Here is an 18,414-nt window from a genome sequence, read left to right on the forward strand (position 1 = left end):
TTAACCATCCAAATTCTCCATCCAAATTATATGAATGCTTGTTTTTGTTATTAATATATGGTAAATACAGATACTCCGTAGCTTTAAATGATTTTCCCCAGTTTTCCTTTGAACCATCTCCAAACCTCAACACAAAAAAAATGATTAAACCACCCGTCTAATTAGTTTTATACACGTGGACACTAGGGCTAGGTGATTAAACACTAACAACAATTATCGCGATGTAATTTTCCTTGTTATCAATATAACAAATGCCCAATAAAAGTTCCATGTAATTTAAAGCCTGATGTGCAGCCTGCGATGAATTTTGCATCACAATGAAATGGCGCCACTTTCTCTGTGACTGCTTGTCAGAACCTGCAGTGGAGCGTGAGCACAGACACAACCATAAAAACACAAACAGGGGATTTATTGAACAAATAAAAGAATGCAATAGGGCAGGCAAGCAGACGGCAGACTAAACAGTTAAAACAACAGGGCAATTCACCAGGAGAACAGGTTAGTCCAAAGCAACCCATCAAATATGGGTAATCCAGTGAAATCCATAGCGAACCAGAAATCCACGCAGTAATAATCCATAGAGAATTTTAAAATGCTAGGAAAAATGAGAGCAAAATACCTAAAATAACCTGCTCAACTCCTACCTCAGATTTGTGAAATGCTGTTTGGCAAGTGTTTGTCACGCTCTGATGATAAAAAAATATAATTAAAATATAATATAATATAAAAGAAATAATAATTTATCATGATAATTATCAGTATCAGCTGATAATTTATCATGATAACACATTTGACCATATCTCCCAACCCTATTGCACATGGACATTTCTCAGGTCTATAGATATTAAACTCTTTCTGGGCTTAATCATAAACCACATTATTAAATTACGGGAGAAGACGTGTTTATGCCTTTTCGGTATTGCTAATGTTATTAGGCTGTTCAACCATTATTCTACAAATGAAATAGATGGGCAAAATGGATGGCCTCATTTTTTGTTCGGTGGTTATGTTGAAGTTATACAAACCAATCGGGCACTCGCAGTTTGTTTAAACATTGTCAATAGACTCTCCAGATTCCAAATTCTTTCGTAAATGCCCTGTAGTTTTTGTAAACAGATGAAATCACCTGGCCAGGTCGGTTAAGAGCGGGCATCTCCTCTACATCAAAAACACTGGAAATTTTGAAAGATACGGTCCAGCCCTTTGACGCAGAGACCTGTTGGTTTGAGATAAAACATGACAGAAAACTTCAAAAAGGAATGGAATTTGGAATCCTCACAAAAGTCGAAAGCAGATGTGATCAATTTTTCATCCTGGTATAATGGGCCCTTCTTGATGTGAATGAATAGATCAACAAGTGGTGGACTCTGGCATTGTTTACAAAGCTTGATGTCTCCTTCCAAGTCTTTGGGTCGCCCTGGGATATCATCTCTTTGCTGCCTTGCCCGGACTTGCCAGCCAGTTCCAAGAGGTGAGGCCATTTAATGTGGATGTGCTTTATGAGAGTGCTACATGAATGTACTGTTCAAGGGATCTGCACCGCAATTAATGAAAATTTAATGAAATTTAATGGAATTGGCTGGAATGGAAATAGCCCATCCAGTTTCCCATCATGGGGTTGGTTGCTACCTTTTCCCCAATGTTTATTTTTTCAACACATGCCAACACAAGTTCTGATAATAGCCTTGGCACCAAATGTTCAGCAGTAACGTCTGTGAGCCATGTAGGACACCGCCATAGTGAGGAAATTCCAAAGAAGCCCAATAATCAAGTTATTACCTAATGTGTTAACTAATTACTTAATGTACTTCCTTGCAGGTATATTTATTGACAGATAGCTAGCTGACTATTATGCCTTGACACTATGTCCTTGAAAAGATAGCTGTTGGCTTCAATATTAAGGTTGCAAGTATGACCCAATAAGCACATTCTGGTTCCTTGGGACTGCAGCTGACTGGGCCAGACTTTTGGACGGTCAAGATCTGCCCTCAGTACAATGGAGAACTTCGCCTGAAGACCTGTTTCGTGCTCTCGTTTGCCATCCATCTTTCCCATACACAGTTTTCTGTTGAAGTTAAACTGAACAAATGCCTCCCACCTGCCCAACCCGGTGAGAACCGGCTCAAATTCCTCTGGCGCTGGCTTCCCAGAAAGTCTCTCAGTGCAAACAAATCCATGTCCATGCTTTTTCCTATGTCAGTGGACATCGAGCCTCTGCACTTTTTGCATGTTCAGGAGAATCTGATTTTTCAGGTTGTTTTCAACAGCAGCCCTAAGGTCGGGTTAGCAAGACGTGTGCAGGTCGGGGCTTCAGAAGAGTGGCACGGTGCCCTGTGGCGGCATGCTGGATGGCTGCTTTTATATGCTAAGCTTGGTGGGCGGGGGCGGGGGGCAGAGGCTGCATCAGCTTTGACGTGTCATTAAGAGCGTCACAAAGTCTGCTCTAAGCTGCCATCTTGCTTGTCGATCAATAGTCGCAAACAAGCTTGTTATGGAAGAGGGTAGGGAATAGGTAACAGGAAAATACAATACTGAAGCATTAATTTTATTATGATTATGACTGTATGTGTAACTGCTGCCATTAGGAAGCACAACGCCTCCTGGTGTGTCACTCCCCACATATCAGAACATATCAGAAAGCCACCTATCTTAGTAATGATACAAATCCGGTGCTATCTGCAGTCAGTATTACTGTCACTCATTTATTATAGTTCTATAAATATGTACTCTGTATAATACTACCATATTCTATTTTCAGGATACTCTGTTTGTGTACTGTCTGCTTTTTTAATTTGTTTGCACCACATTTACTTGTTTGCGCTACATGTACTGTCTTGCACTTCTTCTGTTTTTCACTATTTATATGTTGTTTCTGCCGTATGCACAAGAATTTCCTCTCGGGATCAACAATGTCCATCTTAATCTTAATCTTAATAAATAGAAAATCTAGGATGCAGTTTTATTATTATAAGACACAAGGCTGATGCCTCAGTTTAACTGTCTCAGCGCAACACACCTCAACACAGTTTTCTTCCCCCGATTAAAATTTGATTCCGTGGTTACCAAATATCAGGCCAGAGTATAGTTTAGTATTAAGTGGGGACAATTTTATAAACAGGTTCAGAGGAACTGAAATCTGTTTACCTTTACAAGGTGCAATCTTTAGTTCTGAAACCCACGAGAAGAATCACGGCAATTCAGAATTGATAAATGGACCATTGTATGTCGAGATAGAAACGGAACATGCAGCCTTTCTGAACCACATAAACATAATGAGCTTTTTTGTAGCTAAATCAAGTGTATAAGGAACAGAATTTGCAGCGATTTTCTTTCTAAATGAAGCAAGTTAATGTCTATGATGACAGAGGTTGTTTTAAGCTGTTTCAATTCATAATGCATTTGTTGCTTCTGTGTTTTTCAAAGCCCTTCAGTAGTTACAAGTAATTTTCAATTCATGCATAATTATTATTATTGTTCTTTTTTCCTATTAAAATGACCAGATTGTGAATAGGTTTCCTGGAATTAATGCACTTGATGTCCGCTCCTACCAAGAACCAGTTTACTTTCTGTCATAACACTGCAAATTACATATGTAAAAATAAGTGAAGGATGAACAACAATATGCTTACTATTTAAAATGGCTTATTTTTATGCAGTGGCTTCTAACAAGCCTTGTCTTTAGTGTGCTTTCATAATGGAAAAAAAAAAATGATTTCCTAACCTTATTCCTCTAAATAAGGGCTACATTTATATATTTTTTCCTTTCTATTTTCTTTGTATAGCCATACAGCAGCCATGGTTTCGTAGAAAATCTCTTCCGCACTGCTTGCGTCACACATTAAGCATTTACGTAAATTTTGGTTCAGATCCACTTGTGTTGCCTGGACATCTTCCATTTGTTGGATCGTAGCTGATCCTGCAGTGCCAGGGTTAAACGACAGGGGTCACAAGTAATATCTAAATGGACTGCAGGTGATGTAATCATTCTTCCTGGATGCCACACTGTCCCCCACAGAAGGTCACTCCTAAGTAGTGAGTGGGAGAATGGCCCCTCTGGCCGCCATCTCGCAGACCTTCCTCACCGTGCCTCACATATCAAAAGCACGGCCGTGTTTTCCAAAGCGTCTCCTCCTAAACTGCATCCCCTGCTTTGGTAACTGAGCCTTTTAACTTAGACGCGTCCGTGCGACACCTCAGAGGGTTCGTAAAAATAGCACGGCTCCTCCTGCTTACTACGAACTCAGCTGTTTCTCGCCGGGTGTTTAGAGAAATGTGTGGAGGTGGGCTGAACGTTACCCTAGGTGTGTGTATGTCTGTTTTTGGCCGGAACTGGTGAAAGCCACTGTCATTGAAGTGGCGCTGCCCTGAAAGGCCGTCCCCTGCCTCATGCTCTGTGAGGGACTGGCATCACGTCCAGGCCGTCCCCTGCCTCGTGCCCTGTGAGGGACTGGCATCACGTCCAGGGTGTCCCCTGCCTCGTGCCCTGTGAGGGACTGGCATCACGTCCAGGCTGTCCCCTGCCTTGTGCCCTGTGATGGATTGGCATTGCATCCAGGCCTTCCCCTGCCTCCTGCCCTGTGAAGGACTGGCATCATGTCCAGGGTGTCCCCTGCCTCGTGCCCTGTGAGGGACTGGCATCACGTCCAGGGTGTCCCCTGCCTCGTGCCCTGTGAGGGACTGGCATCACGTCCAGGGTGTCCCCTGCCTCGTGCCCTGTGAGGGACTGGCATCACGTCCAGGCCGTCCCCTGCCTCGTGCCCTGTGAGGGACTGGCATCACGTCCAGGGTGTCCCCTGCCTCGTGCCCTGTGAGGGACTGGCATCACGTCCAGGGTGTCCCCTGCCTCGTGCCCTGTGAGGGACTGGCATCACGTCCAGGGTGTCCCCTGCCTCGTGCCCTGTGAGGGACTGGCATCACGTCCAGGGTGTCCCCTGCCTCGTGCCCTGTGAGGGACTGGCATCACGTCCAGGGTGTCCCCTGCCTCGTGCCCTGTGAGGGACTGGCATCACGTCCAGTCCGTCCCCTGCCTCGTGCCCTGTGAGGGACTGGCATCACGTCCAGGGTGTCCCCTGCCTCGTGCCCTGTGAGGGACTGGCATCACGTCCAGGGTGTCCCCTGCCTCGTGCCCTGTGAGGGACTGGCATCACGTCCAGGGTGTCCCCTGCCTCGTGCCCTGTGAGGGACTGGCATCACGTCCAGGGTGTCCCCTGCCTCGTGCCCTGTGAGGGACTGGCATCACGTCCAGGGTGTCCCCTGCCTCGTGCCCTGTGAGGGACTGGCATCACGTCCAGGGTGTCCCCTGCCTCGTGCCCTGTGAGGGACTGGCATCACGTCCAGGGTGTCCCCTGCCTCGTGGCCTGTTAGGGACTGGCATCACGTCCAGGTTGTTCCCTGCCTCATTCCATGTGATGGATTGGCATTGCATCCAGGCCGTCCCCTGCCTCCTGCCCTGTGAAGGACTGGCATCATGTCCAGGCTGTCCCCTGCCTCGTGCCCTGTGAGGGACTGGCATCAAGTCCAGGCCGTTCCCTGCTTCATGCCCTGTGAGGCACTGGCATCAAGTCCCGGCCGTTCCCTGCCTCATGCCCTGTGAGGGACTGGCATCACGTCCTGGCCGTTCCCTGCCTCATGCCCTGTGAGGGACTGGCATCACGTCCCGGCCGTTCCCTGCCTCATGCCCTGTGAGGGACTGGCATCAAGTCCCGGCCGTCCCGTGGCTCATGCCCTGTTAGGGACTGGCATCACGTCCAGGCCGTCCCCTGCCTCATGCCCTGTGACAGACTGGCATCACGTCCAGGCTGTCCCCTGCCTCGTGCCCTGTTAGGGACTGGCATCATGTCCAGGCCGTCCCCTGCCTCGTGCCCTGTGACAGACTGGCATCACGTCCAGGCTGTCCCCTGCCTCGTGCCCTGTTAGGGACTGGCATCATGTCCAGGCCGTCCCCTGCCTCGTGCCCTGTGACAGACTGGCATCACGTCCAGGTTGTTCCCTGCCTTGTGCCCTGTGATGGATTGGCATTGCATCCAGGCCGTCCCCTGCCTCTTGCCCTGTGAAGGACTGGCATCACGTCCAGGGTGTCCCCTGCCTCGTGCCCTGTTAGGGACTGGCATCACGTCCAGGCTGTCCCTTGCCTTGTGCCCTGTGATGGTTTGGCATTGCATCCAGGCCGTCCCCTGCCTCCTGCCCTGTGAAGGACTGGCATCATGTCCAGGCTGTCCCCTGCCTCCTGCCCTGTGAAGGACTGGCATCATGTCCAGGCTGTCCCCTGCCTCCTGCCCTGTGAGGGACTGGCATCATGTCCAGGGTGTCCCCTGCCTCGTGCCCTGTGAAGGACTGGCATCACGTCCAGGCCGTCCCCTGCCTCGTGCCCTGTGAGGGACTGGCATCAAGTCCAGACCGTCCCCTGCCTCGTGCCCTGTGAGGGACTGGCATCATGTCCAGGCTATTATTTAGAGCTTAGACATATTTGACATTTCAGAAATAAATACATTTCTTAGTTTCTGTCTGAGGGACTGTTTGACCTCTGGATGTGGCTGTTATTAAAGGAGCCAGCCGTTAATCACCTCATTGACTTTAATTGAAATGCTCCATTAGTCTGATTTCATCAACAAATACTGATTAAAAAGACTGTACTAATTGCTTCCCCCCCTCCATACAGTGGTGAGTACCATCACCCATTTTTTCCCACAGCTATTTTGTACTTGTTTCTAGTCTAACACTTTGAAGTCACCCGAGCTGGATTTATACTGAATCTGGTTCTCTGATGTTTTATCTGCCTCAATTGTGCGTCATTTTGAACAAATAAGTAAAAGCAAATCTAAATGTCCATTTCATGTAACTTTACTCGACGGGGCACAAATACTTAGTAACAACTCAGTTACTACTGAAGTACAAATAGTGTACAAATCATGAACAAATATAGTTGCTACTTGATAAAAGATGCGTCACAATTGATTAATGCTGATTAAATACGATCACTATTTCACTTGTGTTATTCATGACTTGTTCCTTCAGTAGTTCCTAATGAGTTCCTTCAGTAGTTCCTAATGAGTTCCTTCAGTAATTCACAGAAGTTTACAGAATTAACAGATATAGTAATAAATATAGTAACTGCTTGAGATCAGTATGTAACCAAGACTTAGTTTGTGGTTTCTTAATACATAAGTAATAGTATAATACTACATTATTGCCCTGTCGAGTAATGTGTTGCCGTTTAACTAATAAAAAACTGCATGGATCTTAAGACGACTAAGATGCTGCCCAGAACTCAATATAGAGGAATGACTTACTCAGGCAGGGTCATTGCAATCCAAAATGCCAGCATGGCTCACTCTCAGACTCTGACAGAACTACCCTGAAACTGACAGGCAGTTACTCTAGCCGGTGGTTACAGCCTTAGGTCAAAGGCATCCTACCTTACGCCCCCTCTTTTGGCCGCCTTTAATCTTATTTTCACTTTAAACCTGGTGCTGCTGGCATTCCCTATTTACATTTTCTCCATACATCCCCCCCCCCCCCCCGGCGTCGGCTCTCACACCCGGAGGAGTGTCACACCGCTCCACCTCGGGATCCCGCTCCTCAGATATGATCCGTACCGCGGTAATAATCTCCCTTTTAAAAGACCCCGTCTGATGCAATAGTCTAGCAATGAGCCATTTAGGGAAGGCTGGACAGGCCCCGTGAGGAAGTGACAGCCCTCTTAAATGTGAGGATAATGTGGTCGCCATCATCATCATCATCATCATCATCATCATCATCATCATCATCAGCATCAGAGGCGAGGAACTTGGGGAATGTGTACTTCCCCAATATTTAATTTGACTTCATTCATGCCCCCACACACAAAAAAATTGACCTTTACATTTAAATGATTGAGTCCCCCCCACAATATCAAATTTTCTCCTATGCCATTGATCATTGTCATCATCATCATTATTATGTGTCATAGCCTATGGTCCCCAGTATACAAACCCCCTCCCTGCATACATTTGGGGTGAATAGATGTGCAGACCATGCTTGTGCGCGCGTGTGCGCGTCTGTGAGTTCTCTGTGAGAGGCTCCACCCCCCCGGATGCGGAGTGCGGCGTGCTGTTTCTCTACCGCCCTTACCTGTCTCACTCAACGCCCCGTCCTTGGCGAGACAAAAAAGGAAGAGGCAGTGGCACCGCTTGCCGTCACGCCGATAAATCACGCCGCGCGCTGATTAATGGCTTCGATAAACCGCGCGAAGTTGCCCCTTCCATTAGCGGGCAGCAAGCGCCGCTTCGAGGGCTACAATTAGAGAGAGCGGGGGAACAACCACCGAGGGCTTCCCAACCCACACTGTGGACGTACCGCAGTAAGACCATGCTGCCTGCCGACCGGGGGTGGGGGGGGGCGCTCTCTTAGGGGTCCGCCGCTCTGACTGAACAAAAAGTTTCTGAAAGATCGCAAATTGCAGCCAGTTCATTGAAATTCACAGAAGGGAGCGGCCAATGGAAACGTATCCGTGGCTCCAAATGCAGCCGGGCAGATCACTCCAGAGTCACGCGCTCACACGCTGCCTGTTTTTCCGGAATAGGCAACAGGCACACATTCACACACTGAGGATGTGGGAATAACAGGAAGCCTGGGAAGTTCACCTCAGCAGCAGGTAACCCTGACAGAAGCACGTGAGCCTGCAGCCCAGGAAGGACATGGAAGACATGTTCCCCCCCCCCCCCCCCCTGAGTCACACTGCACTTCCACAGAACCATGAACGTCACAGGAGATCAAAAACGAAGCATCTAATAAGGTTCCTTCATTTAGTACGACAAGGGCGAGCTGGAATTGTGATGTGTAAAACACTGGGGGCCCCTCCATTAGTGATGAATGAACCATGATCATATTAGCTTTTACAGCTACTATTACAGGTGAATGTAAACCAGCTCTTCTATGCCGGCATCGTTCTTCGCTTATTACCTGAAATCTAAAATTATGCTCTATTTTCTACTGGTCTTTATACAGTCACATGTACAGATTTCTACAAGGACCTTCATTGACGCTCAGTTACCATTATACAGTAAATGGACTATATCTCAGATGCTGGATCCTGCCGCTGGTTCATTTACTTTAAATGACCAGAATGTGTGGATTTGCTCAGAACTGCCTTCTCAGTCTAACCAGTGTGTGAATAAGGGGGCTTTTTTTTTTGCCAAATTGCATGGCTAGGAGGAAAATATCACGTGTTGTTTTGAGGAGTATGATGCTTTAAACCAGAAGATTTGGATTACGTTGTTGGTATGTTGAAAATAAAGGAGGCCCACAGACTTGTTGCTTAATTTGAGGGACCTGTGGTTTATTACAAGGTTTTAAGGCTTATAAGAGGCCTTGACTGCTATTGGCAGGTTCTACTTAGTCTGCAGTTTTGCCCCTGAGGTCCTGTGCTGAGGATTACCAAATTGTATTAGCCGCGTGACCCTAGGGGACCCAGAGAGGGGGCGTAATTCACTGCAAGTTAATGGAGTGCCTGGCCGAGCCACTGACCAGAGCTTATGTGTAATACCTCCCCCCCCCAAACAGCAGCCGGAACGTGTCTCAGGTCGTGATGAACTGTGGAATACTGGAATACGTGTCTCATGACCAAGGAGCAGCGGATACTGGATGTAATGCCCAGAACAAGGAATGGGTCCCTAAAGGACATCGACGTGGGGGATAGTTTGATACCAGAGAGGGACACAACATATAATTCAAATACAAATGTTTATTTATTGGGGGAATGAATGAAGCCAAATTAATTAGTGGGGGGAACATGTCTACCCTGTCTCTCTGGTTCCTGCGCTGCTGCTAATGGAGGCCTTTGTAAGGACAATGCACTTGCATGGATTCCTTCACTTTATTATTCTGCCTACAGATATTTTTGATGAATGCATATGACTTGCAATCTATCTTCATACCTTGTGTTGCAGCCTGTAATTGTGAAAGACACCTTCACACCTGTATGTCTTTGCATGTTTGTATAAGGACTCACGCCTTTTTCATGTCAAGGATGGACAGGGATATGGCTCGTCCGCAGACGGAATGGGTGGTTTTAGAGACTTATGACCGCTCTCCAGTTGTATATGTGCACGTTCTCGCCGTTCTGTTGTCAGAAGAATGAGATTTCCGAAAGAGGTGAGCTCTACCGTGACTACAAAGCAAGCAGATGGGACACAGATGGAGCACTGCCATTCAACGCATCAATTAAATTCCCCTGAATTTCCCCCGATGTCCTTCAGGGTGAGAACGTGACTTCCCTCTCAAGCGAACCTGTACGGCTCTCACCGGCGGCAAGCATCGCCATGGCCAGTGCACCGGAGCCGGCGGAACCCGTCGGAGTGGAACCAAAATTTGATTTTCTCCGTGGCTGGGGGAAATATACTTACTGTAGCATCGTTTTAAATCAGAGGCACACATCTGGGAGAGCTTCACCTGGAACGTAGAAATTAGGTCATTAAATTAGCGTGAGATGCCAGGAAGTACAGGATATATAAGGCAAAGTTACAGCTTTGCAAGAATGTTATGCTAATGTAGCCTTTAGTTAAAAGCATGAAATATAGAATACAAAACAAGCAATCCTTTCAATAAATATTGGCCAGATATAAAAGAAAAACATCTGATGAAGACACTTGAGTATAGCTTTCCTTGTTGCCTGGACTCATTGTTTGAAACTACATTCGCCTGAATTGTTTGACATTAATTAGCCTCTGTTACAATACGTTTAAGCTCTTAGTCTGTAAAATGCTCCCTTATCTGCAAACGGATTCTTAAAGGGGTTTTGAAATTAATTTTGTGCCACAGAGCTGAACGGTGCCCTAAGGCGCCTTATTAGGACGACGTTGATGGTATGTGGTGAAGGGACCTACGGAAGGCTGTTCTTTGTCTGCCAGTGAAAGGTGAATCTGGAAAAGCATCCAGTAAATACATCTTGTCTGTTATGAGCAATAGCAGGGTCAGAGCAACGGCCCTTGCAAGGGCAGTTTGAGGATTTTTTAAGGTGGGGGCCGTGGAGGGGCCATAACTTATACATAGGGGCCAACCTGAACATTTGCCACTGATATGTTTTCAGTCAGTGAGTGACAGGGAAAGGGTCAATCAAGGAACGAGCCGGCTTACACTTGGGTCCAGTGCCCCTTGGCCCTACCCCTGGGCTTCTGGTTGGTACAGGCCACGTCAGCGAGCACCGTGATTGGCCTGCGTTTGTGCTCCAGTTTCCTCTAATCCTCTAAACGTAGCATAATCTATAAAGGTTAAAGTAACACAACTCCAAGAATGTTCAGTTAGGTCTAAGTTAGGGGAGCCAAACATTTTGATGACTGTTGATCGCATACATTATGCAAAAATTGAAGGGTAAAACCTGTGAATGTGTGGGGTGGGGGGGGGGGGGGGCAGTCCAGGATCATAAAAAATTATGTATGGCTTGAAAATATATCACAGCTTGTATACTGGGGACTCAGAGCTCGTCTTGGTAAATACAGAGAGCCAGGGGCTTTTGACATTCACATTTCTAAAAGCAAAAGGGCCACAAAAACCTGCCCCAAAGAGAAGGACATAGAAGAGACTCCAAAATAGACAACTAGAGCCTCGTACTTACGTGGCCAACGCTAATACTGCGGTTCGGGATTCCGCTGCAGCCTCATGATATGGCTCAGAGTCTTTAAGTCTCCTGGGGAGAAATTCAGACCCTGGAGGTCAACCACAGCGTCATAGTATTAATAGTCATGCTAATAATAATAGCCGTCTGTCCACATATATTCTTGGATTCTGCTGCATCGATGTTGCTGCAGAGCTCCTGACTTGGCATTCCGAGGGCTTTCTGCATGATCAGCCATGACCTGTGTGCTCAGACGTTCTCAACAGGCAAACAGCAGAGACCATGAGGACTGAGGACTTGCTCCTTTACCTGGCATGGACTGCTGTCAGCCTTAAAAGTCAGTCTACTGCATCTATTCCACCCTAAACTAACAAACCAGTGTTTTCTGATCATGTATGTCCATTAGCAAAATATCTGTAATCCATCACTTCACAGTTATTAATGTCAACGAGTCTGCCATAAACGCTGTTAATATGTGATATGGAATATTATGTATTATGTTTCTTTTTTCCTCTCTATTAATTCGACGTGCACACCGACCTCTTTTTATTTGCTATTTACTAACTCGCATTTGGCTTTATTCATTTATCAGAAGTTTTTTCCCTGAGCAACGTACAAGAGAGGATCAGAGATCCCAGGTGCCCAGTTTCCCTGTAGAAATTAGGGTTAAGGGCCTTGCCTAAGGGCCCAATGGTGATATAACTTCTCATAATAAAGGTCAGATTTTATGGTGTATTTATGAAAGCTGCATAGCATGAAAGGCCAAAGCCCAATACAAGGATACATCTTTAATGGGCAGCAATAGTTCATATCCGTAGAAACACATTGACCTTTTTCACGTATAATTAACTGCCGACTTGTGATATCAGTGGCAGGGTTAGCTGTGTGTCTTTGTATCAACACAGGAACTGTCACTCCTGCTTAGGGTGCAAACATATAATTATGATAACATCAAAGATATTAGCAGCTTTAAAAGGGCTCGCGAGTCAGGAAGTCCCATCATGCACTTGCCACAGCAACAGCTGCCGCGAAGCCTAGCTGGAGGCTGGCCGCGGGAGTTAATTGTGCTCAAACGCTAAGCTCGCCTGAGTAATTGAGTGATATGCAAATAGTGTTTATTGTCACACATTCCTCATCGCTGAGGTGAGTGGAGCCTTGTGGGGTGTGGGGCTGGGGGGTGATATTTACATCAACATGCCCGCTGACCTGTTTGACTCCAGTGTCGACCGTGAGGCATTACAATCTCAGCACTGAAGGAACAGCGTGAACACTGAACGGCGACGGCAATCGAATTCTGCCTTCACGGCATATAAACTTTCACCGTTTGAAAAAACACCTTCATTTGAACTTGTTATTCACATTGAACACCGGGATCGTAATCATTAGCATTCCAAGCCAGCAGGCTATTTCTGAGAAGCCGCTGAGAGCTCTTTATAATCATTTTTAATAACTGCTTCAGACTGACATATAAAGCTCGGTGCTATAATACGGTACCCAGTAAAATAAAACACTAACACACGACGAACGATTAAACCGAAGGACGTGTCACCTCCCCGTAAAACCAGTGAACCTTTCGCCTTCCTCTGCTCCACGTCGCCTCCTGCAGCTCCGGCCGTTATTATTTGCGGTTCATATGAGGTTTTTTGACCCCTCAATCCAGAAGTCCTCGGTGTGCTGATTTGTGGGCCGGTGTTGGTGATGCCTTGCTCAGTCGGGCGAGAGGAGTCTCACAGATAAACGAGGAGGTCTTCCTGTACAGCCTGACCGTCTGATGAGTGGAAGACATTGTGCACAGAGAGACTCAGTTGATACATGTTTTGCTTGGGGTCATCTATATTCATCCCATGAAAGCTATATCCATTGTGGTGAATGCATCCATATACGATGCTACGAAAATGCAGCTGACCCTGTCTTTTCCAGTAGCTCAGTGCGTAGAGCCTTGTGCTAACGATGCAAAGGTTGTTAGGCCTGGGGAGGGTGTATGTGTTGTAACCATTTCCTCTATTGTAAGTTGCTTTATATAAAACCATCAGAAGAATATGGAAAATCTGTGCTTTTCGTGTTTTTAAGATACTGTTACATGCGATCCTTGGAAAATGTAGTGGAATAAGGAGTAAAACAGATGCCCCAAATGCAGGTACACAAAAATGTGTACATTTCAGATATTTTACATACTATTTCATATTTATTATATGTTGTAACATGTAAAGATCACTGAGGCACTGAGATTGTAGGGGGAAACGTTCTGCTCTCATTACACTGTCATTATGTACAGCTTGCCTATGATGTACGCCAGCTCTCACACATTGATGCTCCTGTGACGTACCTTTCCTACCCTTGACACCTTTTCAGATTCTAAAAATGATTATTCCGCTTTCCAGCAGTAACAGAGATGATATGTAGCGGAAGTTAGGACTGGAGGACTGTGTGCAGGGATCCTCTGCATTTTTGTGACCGAATACATGAAGCAACATGGGTAATTTTACAAAAGCAGCTTCACCCTAAGCCAGCACTAAAGAAGAGGGAATCCTCTGGTGTGTCTCATGGGTTCTTTTGGCCTTTTTCTGTCTGGGGGAGTCAGGGCTGAGGTGAGGGCTCCCTCCCCGTCTCCAGGCTAGCTTTTTATAGCTGAAATCATTCTCTGTCTCAAACCGCAAGAGACACGCCAGAGACTGAGAGACATTTCGTTATTTTTGCACTGACAGTGTGTCGGGGATGGAATGACTCAGGCCTCACCTCTCATAAACGCCTTGCCTTTCACATTGTGTTTGTGATGTATGTGTTGTAGAGAGATGGAGAATAAAAAGAACAGGGAAAAGTAGAGAGCAGCTAATATCTGTTGAGTCGTGTGGTTGTTTTTCTCCCCTTTTACAAACATTTTTGCTATTTTCGAATGCTGACTTAAAGTTAAGATGGCACTGTTGCCTCACTCCTCCAGGGCTGGGGGTTTGAATCCCTCCCCTTCTATATGAAGAGTGCTCTGGGGAGTTTTATTTACACATACATGTTCGGAGGTCAAAATGAAAAATGATTGGTTTAGAGAGATAATACCTCAGATTGTAGAGGCGGTGGTTCTGTAGGAGAATGAGGGTTTTAAAACTACCATTTCAACCATTTCAATTAAAAGGACCTGGATTTCACTTAAGCACCGAGTGCTTTATGCGTGCTGATTGATCAGTCTCCTATAATCATGCACGAGTCACTAATGTTGATGTGAAACAGTTGGATGAGTCTGTCAATCAAGGAAACGGACCAGTAAAAGTACAAGAAGAACTGAACTATTTAGCTGAATGTGGGAGCCTTTCAGGTTTAAAGTAGTTTGGAAGACCTCTCTGTTAGTAAAGTAGCTCATAGTGTCCCTCCCAACATGGATCAGGTGGTCACCCTACTGCACACTACTACATGTACAGATGATGCAAACATGCTAACGGCTTCCTGTTTCCTACTGACGAACATAAATGGTCTGAACATGGGTTTAGCACTCGCTGGGTGTTCTGAATATGCCAGCGCTAATTGGGTCGTTAGCATGACAAGCTCCCTCCTTTATAATGGCACTTCCTGCCTGCTATCTGGCTGCTTAAACACAGTGTGATGTCTTCGGTACCGTTGACGGCATGTGCTGGGATCAGGCCCTATCTGCTTTTCGTGGACCGTTCCGCCATCTTACTCTGCAGCCATCTGGAAAACAATCTCTTTTAATATAAGAATATTTATGTGGCTTTTCTTAGTATGAAACCTTGATTGACAGCAGAAATGCAAGTCAGTGGACCGGTGATCAACACAGTATGGTTTCTGTATCATTTGAATCTGGGAGGCAGAATGGCAGTTCGTTAAACAGCTGTTATTTCTGCTAACTGACTATAGAATAGCATTGGTCATGCACCCATGAGCTATGGATTTGGATGAACAGATGCGAGCTAGGAAATGGCTTTTTAATACAATGTGAGCGTTGATGTTAGCTATGTATTTCAGTAAAATATTACGTTTAATAAAAACACTAAAACCCCATTTTCCAACCTTATAACTGAAAACATATTCCCAGCAGCCATTACAATTCATACGGACAGTTTCACTAAGAAACAATCCAATGCTTATATTAGCGAGATGATTATGCTACTGAGTGCAATGTTGATGAATACAAAACTAAGTTCAACTGCAGTTCAGCTCTTCCATTTGTAGAGGGGGCTGATTACAGTGTAATCCTGGGTGTTAATTATTGCATCTACATGTATCCGTGAAAAGATTCACAACTGGAAAGCTTATTTTATAATGTACCGCCAGCAGCAAATGTCTCCCTCAAGCAGTGAATAAAAGGTTTTGAGCCTGAAGAATGTGCCTCTTTGTATGGATTCCTAAAAGTGTACAACTGAGGTAAACATTTGTTTCCCAAATGGCCACTTTAGAATTAATCATTGCACTTTGCAAAAGTGAATACGCTCTTGGAGCGTGAAAAGGTCATAAGGATGGTGATACATGGATGTTTTCAGCTCTATCGGTACGGCAGCGTGAATCATCGTCAGCCTGAAATGTTAAGGAAATGCCTGTACAGTGTCTGAACGGCCCGTTAAATGCAGCACCTGTCTTTGACAGCATTGGAAAATAGCTCACGTCTCTCCTAGTTTGACCCAAGCCGCACTACATATAGATTCTCTTTTCTGAAATAGCTTTATCTAAATCGCAAGGTTTTGATTTAGCTAAAATTGGAATCACAAGATCTTTTTGTTACCCGTACAACAATATCAAGTTATAATGTCCGTGAACCAAAAGGCACTTTGGAAGTATCATTTTCATTCTGATACTGGGACTCATGTACCTTGTGTGTATATTGGTGGGTGTTAAACAACATGCTGCAGCTGATGTTCCTGCAAAATCATAATTGTTTGTTTGCCGAAAATCCTCCCACTGACCTTTTTTCAGGTCAACAAGAAATATAAATTTGCCGTTATTTTTAGGTTTACTGTTGAGCAGTGTGGGAGATTGTTGTCTATATTCTCATCACTGTTTCACTGTTTTCATCTTATTTCTTGTCAGCAAAACAGGACTGGCCAGTTTTACCTCTTTTTACAAAGGGGGCAGGTGTGGTGTAGAATTCAGCCACTACCCACAAGGGGACACCCAGCACCGATACGCTGATAAATGGAAGATGAGGGCAACATCATTGGTCCAGTTGGCGTTGTCTCTTTGTATATTTTTATTTGTACGTACTTGGCACGGATATGATCAGCGTGCCTGTTTCACACTCATCTTTTTACTGCATTCTATCTTTGGAGGAATCTGGTAGGCATATGATCAGCATGCCTGTTTCACACTCATCTTTTCACTGCATCCTGTCTTTGAAGGAACATGGCACAGAGATGATCAGTGTGCTGGTTTCACACTCCTCTTTTCACTTCATCCTGTCTTTGAAGGAATCTGGTGTGGAGATGATCAGCGTGCCAGTTTCACGCTCATCTTTGAGCATGTCTTTGGAGGAACATGGCACAGAGATGATCAGCGTGCCGGTTTCACGCTCATCTTTTCACTGCACCCTGTCTTTGGAGGAACTTGGCACAGAGATGATCAGTGTCCCGGTTTCACGCTCATCTTTTTCACTGCATCCTGTCTTTGGAGGAACATGGCACAGAGATGATCAGCGTGCCAGTTTCACGCTCATCTTTGAGCATGTCTTTGGAGGAACATGGCACAGAGATGATCAGTGTCCCGGTTTCACGCTCATCTTTTTCACTGCATCCTGTCTTTGGAGGAACATGGCACAGAGATGATCAGCGTGCCAGTTTCACGCTCATCTTTGAGCATGTCTTTGGAGGAACATGGCACAGAGATGATCAGCGTGCCGGTTTCACGCTCATCTTTTCACTGCACCCTGTCTTTGGAGGAACATGGCACAGAGATGATCAGTGTGTCGGTGTCACGCTCATCTTTGAGCATGTCTTTGGAGGAATCTGCCATGGAGATGATCAGCATGCCAGCAGAGGGAGGGACGGGTATGAATGAGTAGTGGTGCCCGCAAGCACTGAGAAATCTGCAGTGATCAATGGTGCATGAAAAAGACCAGGAGACGCCGCGTGCATCCCAGAGGCACCGCTAGGGCGTGCCGCTGATAGAGGACGTGTGCTGATCGCTTGCGAGACCCGTCTACCATATCCTCGACCTTGAATAAACCTTCAAAAAGCTGTGGAGGAAGAGAGGGCTCGACATGACACAAAATATTAATCAATCAAACGTTTGTATTTCTGTTATTCAGCCCGTGAATCCAAAGAAAGCCTGAATGTCTATAGAAAATGATATTTCATTGCAACAGATCAGAATAATGAGTTTTAAAAGAAACAACAGAGAAGACCATCCTTGGGTCTTGGGGCTAGATATTCAGCCAACGTGTCTGTCTGTTGTTCATGTAGTATCCAGAAGAGCTTGACCTAACAGATCTAAGGGTTTTGATGTTTATTTTTTGTATCATTTACTTTTGTGCAATTTAGAGCAGTTTCAAACTATAGTAGGTATCCTATGGGTATCGTTTTCTGTGAAAAGTAATAAAAAAGTGAGTCAAATTTTTGGGGAAAATGAGTGAAAATGTACAGCAAAAAAATCCATAATTATCTACAAAACTATTAAACTCAGAAATTCACTCATCGCACTTGCTGCCTTGGACTTCATTCAAGATTTGTAATTATAAAAATCTATTTTCCCTGTGCTGTCTGGTCTGCTGTGGTCATCTGGCAGCAGTACGAGACACGTAAACATTTATGGATATTCAGATGACACCAAAGTGTTTTCTTGAAACAGCATCTGTCTCAGCGGCGCTGATCATTGATGGTTTGCCCTCC

General features: G+C 45.5%; 1 protein-coding gene across 5 annotated transcripts in view; it reads left to right on the forward strand.

Annotated features, from left to right (window-relative positions):
• LOC111846215 (cadherin-18-like) overlaps positions 1 to 18,414 on the forward strand; it is a 114,892-nt gene that overhangs the window by 18,326 nt on the left and 78,152 nt on the right. The gene's annotated exons all lie outside the window — the stretch shown is intronic.

Source organism: Paramormyrops kingsleyae, chromosome 4, assembly GCF_048594095.1.
Source record: "Paramormyrops kingsleyae isolate MSU_618 chromosome 4, PKINGS_0.4, whole genome shotgun sequence".
In the NCBI taxonomy this organism is placed as follows: Eukaryota; Metazoa; Chordata; class Actinopteri; order Osteoglossiformes; family Mormyridae; genus Paramormyrops; species Paramormyrops kingsleyae.